The 14,065-nt window shown below is 36.0% G+C and overlaps 1 non-coding gene across 1 annotated transcript; it reads right to left on the bottom strand.

Annotated features, from left to right (window-relative positions):
* Positions 1 to 2,368: 2,368 nt before the first annotated feature.
* On the bottom strand, positions 2,369 to 2,472 carry LOC112096539. The gene has a single exon (XR_002904441.1). It is a non-coding gene; the product is annotated as a small nucleolar RNA R71 (small nucleolar RNA).
* Between the last annotated feature and the right edge of the window lie 11,593 nt (positions 2,473 to 14,065).

Genomic DNA, 14,065 nt, shown 5'->3' with positions numbered 1-14,065 from the left:
ATAAAAACGAGCACCAACTAAAGATACGTACCGACCATATGCTCATCACCCAAAGAAAGAGGACATGATCTCACGAAACCGCGACAATTTTGCCATGCCCCGAACCGCTGAGGAGAACGTGACATCTCACGTTGACCCACGATTCGGTTGTTGGAGACCCATGAGCGTCTGTCATCACTCGAAAATGGGGGTTGTTGAGTATTAGAAAATGCATATTTATAAAGGAGAAAACCGTCATTTGACATTTCAAGTCTTACTAACAACCCTTACTTTTATGTATTTAACCTTCTTGTGATTTAATTACATGTGTTTTATTTTAATTAAGTATTTTATATATTTTAGGGGCATTATAGTTATTTCACAATAAAGGAGAGATCAGACAGTAAAACGGACATCACTTTTGAACTTAGGACGGTCGAAAACCTTAGAAGGAGCATAAAAGGAAAAATAGTACTATTCACATGTACGGTACTATTCACGTGTACGGTACTGTTCACGACACTGTTCACATAGACGGATCGATGATGTGGCATTGACCGATGATGTGGCATTGACTGATGAGGTGTCACGATCCTGTTGGGCTAAAATTCTTATGTACTGTTGATGGTGACGTGGCAGCATATCAGTGGACGAAAAATCTCGCGTACGGTACATGCATCACACAGGATTATTTTCAACCAAACTGTGTTACTATTCATCCAGGTCAAACCGTGTTACTGTTCACCCGCGTGGTCAAACCGTGGACTGTTGACTGATGACGTGGCGCAATCCTGAGCGTCCAAACTATTTTTAATCCGATGGTCATGATTTACTCCATGTATCTATAAAAAGGGGGCCTCCCCCCCTAATTTGATATCTCTGAATCCAATTTTGGACTCTGTTTTCTGTAATTCCCTCTCCATCTTGTATTTTCTTCGTATTTTAATAAATTTTCATTTTGCCCCTAGTTCAATTATGAGTGGCTAATTTTCTTTTAAGCTTGGGTTGAAAGTGAAGTCTCAACATGTGTCATGGGCTTAATTTGGTAAATTTATTTTCTCTTCCCCTCTAGTTTTTGTGGATGTTTTGACTTCTCGTCGACAAATAATAATAATCTTGTCTAGATACCGCCTTGGTTACACCAGCTCTCTAGTATAAGGTTATTATTATTTGGCACGATAAGCCCTTAGCACCATATTGATTAGAGCGTGGTTCATGAGGTGTGGATTCTCCCCTCATGATTTAATTGGTATTAATAAGGAATATTTAGCCCATGATGCATGTTGATACGGATCCAGATACCCAAGTACGTCATCTTAATAGATTTCTCTTCAACTTATTCTCGCCATTTCAATTCCAATTTTAGAATTTATTCTCGCCATTTTAATTTAAGTTTTACCATATTCCAAATCATTTCCACCACAAATCCAATCACCCAATTCTAAAATTAATTCTACACACAATTAAAATCCACCTCCTTGTGGGATCGACACTCGTCACCATTGATCTATATTACAATAGATTTGTGCGCTTGCGAATACATTAAAATTTGCACAACAAGTTTTTGGCGCTGTTGCCGGGGAGGTAAGTAATTTTAATTCATAGAATTAATTTTTGTGAATAATTTCTTTTATTTGTTTTCTTGTATTTTTTTTATTAAAAAAAATGAAAAAATGAAAAAAAATGGTGTGAATCCGCATTTAAAGGTTATTATTTCTTTTTTCTCTCTCTTCTTTAAAATTCTGTAATTTAATTTTCAATTTTTTTTCTTCTTTGTAATTTTTGTTTATTTTATTAATTTAATTTTTAGTTAATTTATTTCACATATTTGTTTTTGTGTATTTTGAAAGGTTGTAATAGCACAATAAGGTTAGTATCGTAATTTCTCACTCTTCTTTATTTTTATTTGTTTTGCATGCATGGTCGTAGGTCATTATTACCTAATCTTGAACCTATAGACCTTGAAGTTGAGAAAACACTTCGCACACACAAACAAGTTAAAAATAAAATGGATTTGCAACCACAGGAGAGGCCATTTAAGGATTATTTCAGTCCCTTAGCTAATTTGAGCACATCATGTATAAGATACCCAAATGTAGCTGCTAGGAGTTTTGAATTAAAACCTAGTGTGCTAAATTGTCTCCCAACATTCTATGGCCTAAAAAATGAGGACCCATATAATCATCTGAATGATTTTCATGCCATTTGTCAAACTTTTAAATATGAAAATTTTTCAGACGATGATGTTAAACTCATATTATTCTCATTTTCTTTAAAGGATAGAGCTCGTTCATGGTTAAATACTTTACCTGCTAATAGCATCTCATCATGGGAACAAATGGTAACGAAATTTTTGAATAAATATTTCCCAGTGCATAAAACCAATGCTATTCGCAGGGAAATCTCAGAGTTTACTCAGAGAGAGGACGAGCAATTTTTCGAAACATGGGAGCGATTCAATGGGCTACTCTTGAAGTGTCCACATCATGGGTACGAGAAATGGCACCAATGCCAATACTTTTTGGAGGGATTACTACCAAATGTGCAAGAATGGCTAATGGCAACAAGTGGAGGAGAGCTAATGTCAAAAAGTGCATCAGAGATTTGGGAATTCTTCCAGCGACAAGCGGATAATTCCCAACAACGGAGTCGATCACTCAGGAATACTAAAAGAATTAAGGAAGTAAATGAGGTTCAAATTGGCAAGTCAACTTCGGGAATCAAAGAAGTCAAGGAGATGGTTGAAGGTCTTGCTCGACAAATAGCATTGTTATCAACTGCTAAATCAACAAAACCACATGACCATGACTCATACTCAGATCAAGCTAATGCCATAGGTGTAATGAGAAAGCCATCTAATTACAACCCATACTCCAACACATATAATCCTGGATGGAGAGACCACCCCAATTTTTCATGGTCTCAAGGATTCCAACAGAATGGACCAACAGCTCCAGCTCCACCAATGCAACAAATTCCTCAAGTTCCTCAAGCCTCTCAGCCACCATTTAGACCATACAATCAGAACCAGAACTACTTTCAACCCAGACCATGGGAGGATGCATTTCAGAATTTCAAGAATATTACTCACTCCACGATTGAGCAACAGAATCGCACCATTGATGGACTACGAAATGAGTTGACAGTAGGCTTCAATTCACAAGCCCAATCAATTTCAAGCCTCGAGAAGATGGTGGGACAACTTGCTTCTTCAGTTCAGACCTTGGCAATAACCGTTGAGAAAGGTAAGTTTCCAAGTCAACCAGTGCCTAATCCTTAAGGAGTACATGAAGCAAGTACCAGTTCACCACAGCAGCATGGAGAGGTCAAAGCAGTCATAACCTTGCGAAAAGGAAAAGAAGTTGACAGCAAAGTGGAGATGCCGGTGACAAAAGAAAATCAAATTGTACCTGTGAATGTTGAGGACTCATCACCGGAGGAGAAAGAAGAAACCAACCCACGAGAATATGTTCCGAAAGCTCCATTTCCTCAGAGGTTAGCTAAAGGAAAAAAGGGAAAATCCACAGGTGAGATTCTTGAAATCTTTAAACAGGTAAGTATTAACATCCCTTTACTTTATGCTATTAAACAAGTTCCATCTTATGCCAAGTTTCTTAAAGACCTTTGTACTAAAAAGAGAAATATGCATGTTCAAAAGAAAGCATTTTTAACAGAAAACGTTAGTTCTATACTCCAACATAAAATTCCTTTAAAATGCAAAGACTTAGGCTCCCTCACTATCTCATGTAGTATAGGGAACCACACAATTGAGAATGCTTTGTTGGATTTAGGAGCTAGTGTAAATTTGTTGCCTTACTCTGTATTTGTGAAACTTAGACTTGGAGAATTACACCCAACTCCAATAGTGTTACAGCTTACAGATCGGTCCACGAAAATATCTCGTGGCATTGTGGAGGACGTGCTTATCCAGGTAGACAAGTTCTATTTTCCTGTTGATTTCATTGTAATTGACACTCAACCAATACAGGATTCGAGGAAGCACATCCCCATTATTCTAGGCCGACCTTTCTCGGCAACTGCGGATGCTCACATTCAATGCAGGACTGGAAATATGCAGTTGTCCTTCAGCAACAAGACTATGGAGCTGAACATCTTCAACATTGCCAAACAACCTCACAATGCAGATGATGATATTGTTGATGTGGATTTAATTGAAGCATTAGTTGATGACACTTTTCTTTCAAACCTTAGTGATGATCCTTTACAAACATGTTTAACTCACTTTTGTTTGGATTTTGATATTGACAGATCAGTCGATGAGGTCAACACCCTACTTGACTCAGCACCATCCATGGACACTAATAAATGGAAGTCAAGAGTTGAACAACTAGCACCATCAGAAAAGAAACTCATCCCATCATCAAAATCACCACCGAAACTCGAGCTCAAACCATTACCCAACACTCTGGAATATGCATTTTTGGGAGAAGAAAGTACTCTGCCGGTAATCATATCATCATCCCTAAATGACGAACAAAAAGGTAAGTTGTTAGATGTTTTGAAAGAGCACAAAGGGGCATTAGGATGGACCATAGCAGACATAAAAGGTATAAACCCAGTAGACTGCATGCATTACATTCACCTTGATGAAAATGCTAAATCTACTAGGGAAATGCAACGTCGGTTAAATCCTAATATGAAAGAAGTTGTTAGAACTGAAGTCCTTAAGCTATTAGATGCAGGTATCATTTACCCAATTTCTGATAGTTCATGGGTCAGTCCTGTACAAGTTGTCCCTAAAAAGTCAGGAGTCACAGTAGTTACCAATGCTGATAATGAATTAATACCAACTAGAGTAACTACAGGATGGCGTGTATGCATTGATTATAGAAAATTGAATTCTGTCATACGTAAAGATCATTTTTCTTTACCATTTATCGATCAAATGCTTGATAGATTAGCAGGCCATGAATTTTATTGCTTTCTAGATGGCTACTCAGGATATAATCAGATTCCCATAGCACCAAAAGATCAAGAGAAGACCACTTTCACTTGCCATTTTGGCACTTTTGCATATAGGAGAATGCCATTTGGATTATGTAATGCACCTGCTACATTTCAACGATGCATGTTGAGCATTTTTTCTGATATGGTTGAACGATTCCTTGAAGTCTTTATGGATGATTTTTCTGTCTTTGGTGACTCATTTGATCAATGTTTACATCATCTAACACTAGTTCTGCAGAGATGTATCGAGAAGAACTTGGTCTTAAATTGGGAGAAATGTCATTTTATGGTAAAACAAGGTATTGTTCTCGGTCACATCATTTTGAGCAAAGGTATTGAGGTTGACAAAGCCAAGGTGGATCTCATTTCTAATCTTCCTCCATCCAAAACAGTCAGAGAAGTAAGATCTTTCTTCGGGCATGCTGGTTTCTATAGACGTTTCATTAAAGATTTTGGCAAAGTTTCTAGACCCTTATGCAATTTACTTGCTAAAGATGTACCTTTTGTCTTTGATGATTCATGTCTTGTTGCGTTTGAAAAATTAAAGCATTTGTTGACATCATCACCCATCATTCAGCCCCCAAATTGGAGCTTACCATTTGAGCTCATGTGTGATGCATCTGATTATGCAGTAGGAGCAGTATTAGGACAAAAAGTTGATTGAATTCCCCACATTATTTACTATGCTAGTATGACATTGAATGATGCACAGTTGAACTATTCAACTACTGAAAAAGAAATGCTAGCAGTAGTGTTTGCATTAGAAAAATTTCGATCCTATCTCATTGGTTGTAAAATAATTGTATTCACAGATCATGCTGCTCTTAAATATCTTCTCACAAAGAAAGATGCAAAAGCTAGACTAATTCGTTGGGTGTTACTTTTGCAAGAATTTGACTTGGAATTCAAAGATAAGAAAGGCACAGAAAATGTCGTGGCGGACCATCTTTCTCGTCTCCATTTTGACACAATTACAGAGCCATTATCATTAAATGAATCATTTCCAAATGAACAATTGATGAATGTGGAAGTATTACCTTGGTATGCCGATATAGTTAATTATCTTGTTATAGGTAAACTTCCAGAGCATTGGACCAAGCAAGACAAGGGTAAATTCTTTGCAGAAATAAAGAATTTCTTTTGGGATGACCCGTATTTGTTCAAGTATTGTGCAGATCAAATTGTTAGACGATATGTCCCAGAAAGTGAAATTCAAAATATCCTTTCATTCTGCCATGAACAAGCTTGTGGAGGCCATTTCAGTGCTAAGAAAACAGCGACTAAAGTTTTACAATGTGGTTTCTATTGGCCAACTATATTTCGAGACGCTTACACTTTATGTTCTTCATGTGATAGGTGTCAACGAATGGGGAGCATTACACGAAGGAACATGATGCCACTAAATCCAATTTTAGTGGTTGAGATTTTTGACATATGGGGTATCGACTTTATGGGACCATTTCCCCCTTCTTTTGGCCATCAATACATATTGGTTGGTGTTGACTACGTATCGAAATGGGTAGAAGCAATTCCATGTAGAACCAATGATCACAAGGTGGTGATAGCATTTTTGAAAAGCAACATTGTTTCACGCTTTGGATTCCCTCGAGCAATAATCAGTGATGGTGGTGCCCACTTTTGTAACAAAGCATTCAAGGATCTTTTGACAAAGTATTCAATCACACACAAAGTGGCGACCCCGTATCATCCGCAAACCAGTGGTCAAGTTGAGATCTCCAATCGAGAAATAAAGCACATATTAGAAAAAACAGTGAGGCCAGACAGAAAAGATTGGTCATTAAGACTTGATGATGCATTATGGGCATATAGAACGGCTTTCAAGACTCCGATTGGGATGTCACCCTACAGGCTAGTGTATGGAAAAGCTTGCCACCTACCTGTGGAACTCGAGCATCGTGCGTATTGGGCCATCAAGAAATTCAACTTTGACATGCAGCAAGCCAGCTCAGAAAGAAGATTACAACTGGCAGAACTTGAAGAAATTCGCAATGACGCATACGAAAATGCCAAGATTTACAAGCAACGAATGAAAGTCTTCCATGACAAGCAAATTATGAGAAAATCGTTCACCCCAGGTCAGAAAGTGCTTTTATTCAATTCTCTCTTGCACCTATTCCCAGGTAAGTTACGCTCTCGATGGTCTGGTCCCTTTATTGTTCATACTGTTTTTCCACATGGGGCAATTGAAATTAAAGACCCAAAGAACGGTGTCACGTTTAAAGTTAATGATCAAAGATTAAAGCCATATCTAGAGTACCAACCACATGGAGAAGACACCGAAATAAATTTGAGTGACCCACCAGATTTGAATTGATTTTTTTTCTTTTCGTTGATTTGATTCTTTTATCATTTTTAATCATGAGTACCTTACTTAGACCGTTCCTCCTGAACATTCTTAAACCACTTCAACGTGTCAAAACTCATCTCAAAAGGTAGATTCAATTTTGTAAAACACATCGCATTTGGGCTCTACAGCCACCAGAGTTAGTAGCCTATGTTGAGGGTTTAGAAAGCCAACTCAGAGACATTGAGAGAAGTGTTTACGACATCCAGTTGGAGCTTCAGGTAAATTCAATAAAAGGACGATTTTAATTTTCTTTGTGTGTTTTAATTTGTTTTTCTGTTTGTGTGCTTTAGTTTGTTACCCCGGTGAAGTGGCGGATAACGGTACTCCGTGACAATCAAGTCGGTTACTTCAGTTTCCCATAATAACTGATATTCTGAGGTGAAAGTATGGACAGAAACGAGATTCTAGCGAAGCTTCACAAGCGATTCCCTTCACTTCCTCAGAATGCCCTCCTTACGATCTATAAAGCTCAGTCCGAACGCATGCGATTGCTCATGAGGAATAACATACCTGCTGACATCCGTTGGTTAATCGAGGCTAAAGTACGATCGGCAGGTGAGTTACCTCCAAAATTTATTGCATACATGCCTGGTTGTGGTAAACGAAATTATGCAAGAAAACGACGAGCTCGAAGAATTTCTGTTGCTTGTCATAAGTGTGCCATAATGAGTTGCAATAAAAACCCATGTTCTTTAGGAATGGTGTCTGATAACAGGGAAGATAAGATTCAATTCATTAGGGATGGCTTGAATAAGGAGTCATTAGATGATATCATTTTGTCTCTTGAAACGCATCCCAGTGGATATGTGCAAGGAGCGATTCTCCAGTTATGGCCATTATTCCAGAAAGAGCATGAACGATATAGTCTCGGGAATCTGACTATAAATGACCTTGTTTGCCAGTTTATAAGAAAACTGGATAGGAAGCCTATCCTCGACCCATAGAGGGCGTTCAAGCTGTTTCTGAACATAAAACCAGAGGAAGATGTGAGCCACAGTCGCAACTACCTGTAAATATCCTTTTACTTTACTGTTATTTTATTTCACTATTGTTTTATTGAGTGCATTATTATCTTTAATAATTTTATTACTGTTTGCTTTTTCTTTATTACTGTTTGCTTTTTCCTTTTTACTATTTCCTTTTTGACTCGCGAGCCACGTGCTTTACGCGTTATTTGACACTGACATGTTACCTCATACACAACTGTGACCCACTGTCACCAAGACTCTTAAATGTGATTTTTTTTTGTCAAGCACTCACAACTTAATTTTTGAGAAGTATCACAATGGCAGCTACTCCAAATAGACAATTCAAGAACATTTGTGTGCTTTCTGGATTTACCTATGGCAAACATAAAGAGTTCGTTGAGGCAGCCATCGATCTTGGTCGAAGTATAGCAGTGAGAAAATTACACTTGGTGTATGGAGGAGGTAACCGAGGGTTATCAAAAATGGTCTCAGAAGCAGCTTTTATCAGAGGAAGTCAAGTGTTAGGCATCATCCCAAGAGTCCTAAAACCATTGGGCAGTTCGTCTGACTCATCAACTGGAGAAGAGTTAGTTGTCTCAGGTATGCAAGAAAGAATAACTGAAATGCTTAATCATGCTGATGCTTTTATTTTCCTTCCAGGAGATCTTGCAACACTAGAGGCACTTATCACACTAGCATCTTGGGCCCATCTGCACATCCACCAGAAACCCATCGGTTTGTTAAATGTCAATAACTTTTATGATGGCTTTATCGCATTTCTTAACCATGCAATAAAAAATTATTTCATTCTTTCTAATGTGAAAAAACTTTTTATTTGTGCTCACACTGCTAATGAGCTACTTGATATGTTACAAGCTTATAAACCGGAGCTAGACCCCTGGACCTTTGTGTTGGAGCATCCAAATAATGATGGTAACAGTAGCCGCAGTAAGAAGTACAAATTAGATTTAACTCTCTGCTTGTAAATATTGTTTTCTGTGTTGCACCACCCAGGTGATGTCTTCTAAACTCTACTTCTTTCCTTTCAAACATTGAGAATAATGTTTCGTTCTGGTTGGGGGGAGAGAATAGTCAACAATTGTGGAATTTTGGTTAAGTTTTTATTAATTTTTTGTTGTAGAAACTAACTGTTGCTAACTTTTTGTGTTGAAGATGGATGAATATGGAGTGTAGTGACTCTAGAAACGCATCTTCATCGTTTAAAAAAAATTAAAAAACTAAAAAAAAATCAGACATTTTCTTTTTTCTTTATTCTGTTTTTATGTTTATTTTTCTTCTTTTTAATTTCTCCTCTATAAATGTACATTTTCCAACTTGTGAGTCGAAGATGGCTGAATATGGAGTGTAGTGCCTCTAGAAACGCATCTTTTTTAAAAAAAAAAAAACCATTTTCGTTTTCTATCATTTTACGTGTAACTTTTCTAATTAGTTTTTATGCATCATTTTCACATTTCTGCATGCATATTTTCCTTTCATGTTTAGAATAGGTTGGGGGGTAGAATGTTGTTTTAAAAAAAAATTGTGTGATTTGTTTTAACATTGGATGACATGATTAATTTCAAATTTTAGTATTTGTATTATCTTTGGTCTTAAGTAATGTTACATTATGTTTGCTACTCTACATGTTGATGTCAGAGACAAAAATGAGTTGCTTGAAGGAATGAACATGTCATAATAAGTACCAAGTAAGTTTTTTAGCCTATCATTTTTCTTGGAGAGTAACCATTTTGCCCATTCTTTATACAGCTTAACAGTTTATTATTGTATACACGATCTCTAGATTTCTTTTGAGTTAACCCTTAAAAAAAATTATAAAATTAAAAAAAAAGAAAAAAATGTGTGTAGCTACATTTGGAGGCCCATCTAACTAGTAGATATGGATGATTATTTAGAGCCCTAAAAGACGATGGAAAGGCCATCTTTGATCCGTTTGAGCCTTTCTAGCCATCCATTTTATTAAATATCCATAGTTAACCCTTTTGAGCCTTTAAAAAAAAAAAAAAAAACCTTTTCTTTGTCAACTTATCATCTTGACCCACTCCGATTTAGAGTATTACCCGATGTCTTATAAGTTCCATCACCTATTTATGTTTGAGAAAAATGTAAATAATTATTTTGTTTAGTGAAGTTATACCAAAAAAAAAGCAAAAAAAAAAAACAACAACAAAACAAAAGTTGTTGTTTCAAAACAATAAAAATAACAACAATAGGTGAAATCCACCTTGCAACTTCCAAAAAAAAAAAAAAATCTCTGCATTTTTTCTCAAACATACACTTTGTTTTCCTTATTTTCTTTATTTGTTAACCATGTCCCTAGCCTACGTTACGTCCTAATAAAAGTCCTTCTTGATTTTAGGGAACTATAGTCTGAAGTAGAAGCTAGTTATATGGGCTAAAAAGATGTAGTGATGCATAAAAAAATTTTAAAAAAAAAATAAATAAATAAAGTGGGTTGACTAACATTTTTTATTTGACTTGAGATCTTATTATTTCTAAGCTGAGGACATATTTATTTCATCTTGGTGAGAGCATGTGATATCATTTATTATTTTCTCTCAATTACCATTCATTGGAGTGACTATTTTTATTGGGTTTAATTTCTTTGTGAGAGTGTCACTACTTCCAGTGAGATTTTGGGGTTTGACATGTCATTTTTGAAAGTAACTATAATAAAGTCTACTAAGCTGATTCATGTGGATGGTTGATGTGGGTGTGATGTTGCTTTAGACTGGAGATAATGCTTATACTTTTATTTGATTGCTATCATTAATCTGATTGAATAAACACGAGTGTTTCTAAAAATAAAAAATCATTTTGAATTTGAATTTTGTTTTCGCTTTATTTGCTAGGGACTAGCAATAAGCTGGTTGGGGGGTGTGTTGAGTATTAGAAAATGCATATTTATAAAGGAGAAAACCGTCATTTGACATTTCAAGTCTTACTAACAACCCTTACTTTTATGTATTTAACCTTCTTGTGATTTAATTACATGTGTTTTATTTTAATTAAGTATTTTATATATTTTAGGAGCATTATAGTCATTTCACAATAAAGGAGAGATCAGACGGCAAAACGGACATCACTTTTGAACTCAGGACGGTCGAAAACCTTAGGAGGAGCATAAAAGGAAAAATAGTACTATTCACATGTACGGTACTATTCACGTGTACGGTACTGTCTACGTTATTGTTCACGACACTGTTCACATAGACGGATCGATGATGTGGCATTGACCGATGATGTGGCATTGATTGATGAGGTGTCACGATCCTGTTGGGCTAAAATTCTTATGTACTGTTGATGGTGACGTGGCAGCATATCAGTGGATGAAAAATCTTGCGTACAGTACATGCATCACACAGGATTATTTTCAACCAATACGTGTTACTGTTTATCCGGGTCAAACCGTGTTACTGTTCATCCGCGTGGTCAAACCGTGGACTGTTGACTGATGACGTGGCGCAATCCTAAGCGTCCAAACTGTTTTTAATCTAATGGTCATGATTTACTCCATGTATCTATAAAAAGGGGGCCTCCCCCCCCCCTAATTTGATATCTCTGAATCTATTTTTGGACTCTGTTTTCTGTAATTCCCTCTCCATCTTGTATTTTCTTCATATTTTAATAAATTCCCATTTTGCCCCTAGTTCAATTATGAGTGGCTAATTTTCTTTCAAGCTTGGGTTGAAGTTGAAGTCTCAACATGTGTCATGGGCTTAATTTGGTAAATTTATTTTCTCTTCCCCTCTAGTTTTTGTGGATGTTTTGACTTCTCGTCGACAAATAATAATAATCTTGTCTAGATACCGCCTTGGTTACACCGGCTCTCTAATATAAGGTTATTATTATTTGGCACGATAAGCCCTTAGCACCATATTGATTAGAGCGTAGTTCATGAGGTGTGGATTCCCCCCTCATGATTTAATTGGTATTAATAAGGAATATTTAGCCCATGATGCATGTTGATACGAATCCAGATACCCAAGTACGTCATCTTAATAGATTTCTCTTCAACTTATTCTCGCCATTTCAATTCCAATTTTAGAATTTATTCTCGCCATTTTAATTTAAGTTTTACTATATTCCAAATCATTTCCACCACAAATCCAATCACCCAATTCTAAAATTAATTCTACACACAATTAAAATCCACCTCCTCGTGGGATCGACACTCGTCACCATTGATCTATATTACAATAGATTCGTGCGCTTGCAAGTACATTAAAATTTGCACAACAGGGGGCATGAAGAATACTCAGAAAACATGGGATGATGGCTATAAGAAGTCAAGAGACCGATGAAGAAAGGGACAACAAAATTGAGGGGAAGGGAAAACTCTGCCAAATTGAAACCAGATTACATTCCATACAAATCTTGGAGATACCTTAGGTTGAGAGCATTATAAGGAATTCACACAATTTAAATTACATAGTTTTCCTGTAAATACCTTGTGCTAACTTAAGCATCGGAGGGTTTACACCGACAAAACCACCGGCGTCTCTGATCTGTTTCTGTGAACGCAGGATTAGAAAGAAGAGAAAGGGTGATTCCAACCCCAGGAGCTCGAACAATTGTTGAAGCAGGGAAAGGGCGGCATCTTCTCCATTGACCATACAAGCGTTGGTGGAACAATCTGGTCGGGCAAAGGGCGATCAGATTTCAGCATCAACACATATCAACTACAAAATCTGCACTAGAGTAGCGAACAAGTTCTAATCACTTTAGCCAAAGCACAATTTCATACCTTTAGTCCTTTGAAGGTATCTAATAATTCTTGTTACTAGCTACTTGCTAATGCGCTTTTCTTGGATTTGATTGATATATACTTACTAATCCTAATGCACTTCTCATTGCATGCATGATACTTCCTGCAGCCTGTGCATAAGAAATCCATACCTAAGGATGGCAATGGATCGGATCTGACCCAAGATCCATGTGATTCAAATCCAATTGTATTGGATTTGGGTCGGATTAAAATGGATTTGGATATCGATGTGTGGATCTAAGGTGGATTTGGAGCAAATTCGGATTTATCTTAATATCTAGATCCAAATCCATATCCACTCACCATTTAATGTAATTTTATTTTAAAAAAGTCTTAACAATTATGTAATTATAAATGATGATAAAATTTATAAATGATGATAAAATTTATTCATTAACATGTATTTAAGAATCTTAAAACTTAAAGGTACTTAATTGATAATACGACAAAAATTTATCAAGTGTAAAATAAAATTAAGATAGCCTGCCTAATTTTTTTTAAGTTTTTCACTCTACAATTTAGTCTCTTTATTCCTCTTTAGTCTACTCTCGCTTCTCCACTTCATTTGAATGCTTGGATCAGTTCTTTAATTGTTACGAAAATCCATAAACTTGAGTTTGTTTTTCTATCATTTTCTCATAATCTTATTTATTTTGTATAATCACTAATCAATGGTGGCTATCAACTATGAAATAATTATGTTAATCATATATTTAGTTAAATATGATCATAATAAAAATAATAAAGCACTGAATATAATAAATCATTTTTAACTTATATGTTATTATTTAATGATATAGGAATGATGATGGTGTGCAATGGATATCAAGATGGTAAAGGAGACATTATAATATTATAATGATCTTATTCCTGCAACTACTTTTGATCGCTATTTTATTATCTTTCTTATTTGTTTATTTTGGTGTAAAAGTAGAAGCTACAATACTTATTAGATTTTTTATACAAATTATATAATTTAATTGTTACCAATACATT

This window comes from Citrus clementina, unplaced genomic scaffold, assembly GCF_000493195.1.
Source record: "Citrus clementina cultivar Clemenules unplaced genomic scaffold, Citrus_clementina_v1.0 scaffold_8, whole genome shotgun sequence".
Lineage (NCBI taxonomy): Eukaryota > Viridiplantae > Streptophyta > Magnoliopsida > Sapindales > Rutaceae > Citrus > Citrus x clementina.
The sequence above is the reverse complement of the archived record's forward strand: the minus strand, read 5'-3'. Positions and strand labels throughout refer to the sequence as shown.